The sequence below is a fragment of the Callospermophilus lateralis genome, chromosome 7 (genome assembly GCF_048772815.1).
Source record: "Callospermophilus lateralis isolate mCalLat2 chromosome 7, mCalLat2.hap1, whole genome shotgun sequence".
NCBI classification, from domain to species: domain Eukaryota; kingdom Metazoa; phylum Chordata; class Mammalia; order Rodentia; family Sciuridae; genus Callospermophilus; species Callospermophilus lateralis.
In genome coordinates, this window is record NC_135311.1 from 105917047 (window position 1) to 105918982 (window position 1936).

At 31.9% G+C, this 1936-nt stretch overlaps 1 non-coding gene across 1 annotated transcript; it reads right to left on the reverse strand.

Moving 5' to 3' along the window:
- Window positions 1–207: 207 nt before the first annotated feature.
- Window positions 208–314, reverse strand: LOC143405398 (U6 spliceosomal RNA). Its single transcript, XR_013092095.2, has one exon. It is a non-coding gene; the product is annotated as a U6 spliceosomal RNA (small nuclear RNA).
- Window positions 315–1936: the final 1622 nt, after the last annotated feature.

A 1936-nucleotide genomic window follows, 5' to 3' on the forward strand; every position in this document is an offset into this window, starting at 1 on the left:
TAATTATTTCATTCGGAAGGTTACTCATTCCCTTGGTTCGAATCTCTGTACCTTCCTCTATCCCGATGACTCGTAGGTTTGGTTTTTTTAAGTTGTCCCATATCTCTTGGATGTTTTTCTCGTGATTTTTTACCAGCCTTTCTGAGTTGGCTAGGCTCTTTTCAAGATGATATATTTTGTCTTCATTTTCTGACGTTCTGGCTTCTAAAAAATATGAAATGCTTCACGAATTTGCATGTCATCCTTGTGCAGGGGCCATGCTAATCTTCTCTGTATCGTTCCAATTTTAGTATATGTGCTTCCAAAGCGAGCACTGCACAGCAGTTTTGAGATTAAAGTTACTATTTCAGATCAATGATGACATTTTCACCTTGAATTATTTTTGTTCTATGATAAATGCTTCTATTTTTAGTAATTTTATATGCATGTTGATTGTAATTGAGACATGATTTCTCTGAGAATAATGATTTTGCATTTCTTTCTTTTAAATGGTAAACAGGCTATAGTTTTTTTTTTCCCCCTCCCTTTCTGTCTTTGTGTCAATATATGCATGTTTTGTGATGTCTTGCTTTGACTATTTGGTCTTGTTATAAATATTTATCATACTTACTGTAAATATAAAATGCTACTTGTTCTTTTGATGAGTTTAAAATATGACATATGGTCTCCTATGCAATAAATAAATAAATAAACAAACAAATAAATAAAAGTCAATGTCATCAAATTTTGCTCCCTGATGTTCTTTTTTATTTTAGGGTTGAAGGGAGGTAAAGTGATGAAAAGATAAAGATATTAATCTGTTCTAATGAGAAGTTATAATCACTATGGTTAAAAAGACAAAAATTAATGAAGTAGGAATGATGTAATAAAGGTAAAAATAATATGCTATGGGAACACAGAGGAACAATGATTATGTTTGCATGGGGAAGGTTGAATAAGATTTCTCCACGAGGAAATGGGGTACCATATATGCAGATAAATAGAAAAAATAATAAATAATTCAAATATTTGCTTGTATGTATAGATTTGCTATAAATGTGACTGCTAAAAGTATTGAGTGACACAGGTCAGGGTATTAATAAACCAAATATAATGAATGACACTAATGATGACATGATTTTCTAAAATGGTGATATGTGTTACTTTTGGGTAAAATTATGAATAACTCAATTATAATCTTTTTAAAATTAGAGCTTTATAGTTATATATAGTAGTTCTGTTTGTCCTAACAAACTCATACATGCATGAAAATTGATTTCAGTCATTTCAGTTTGTGATCCTGTTCTTTTCCCTTCTGCCCTCCCTACCCTTTCCCATTCTCCTTCCTCTATGTGATTAAACTTCTGTTTGCTATATTAATTCATATTTGATTGGTTTTATGTTATTCTCTCCTTTTCTTGTCCTTTTTTTTACTCTAGCTTTCATGAGAAAACATTCAACCTTCAAGTTTCTGAGTTTAGCTAATTTCATTTTGCATGATATTCTCCATTTCTAATGACTTACTGGCAGATATGATAATTTCATTCTTTTTTATTTTTATGCCTCAGTAGTACTCCATTGTGTGTGTGTGTGTGTGTGTGTGTGTGTGTGTGTGTGTGACAATATTTTAATCCCCTTCATATACTGACAGGGATTTGGGTTGATTCCATAATTTAGCTAATGAATTATGCTGCTATAAACATTGAGGTAGCTGTATCACTGTAGTATATCATTAAATTTTAGATCTTTGGGGAAAATACCAAGGAGTGGAATAGCTGTGTCATATCATTGTTTTATCCCTAGTCTTTTGAGGCATCTTCATACAGCTTTCCAGAGTGATTGTACTGGTCTGCAGTCCCAAAAATGTAGAAATATACCTTTAACCCCAAAACCTCATCAGCATTTATTATTGTTCATATTCTTGAAAATTGCCATTTGGACTGGAGTAGATGAAATC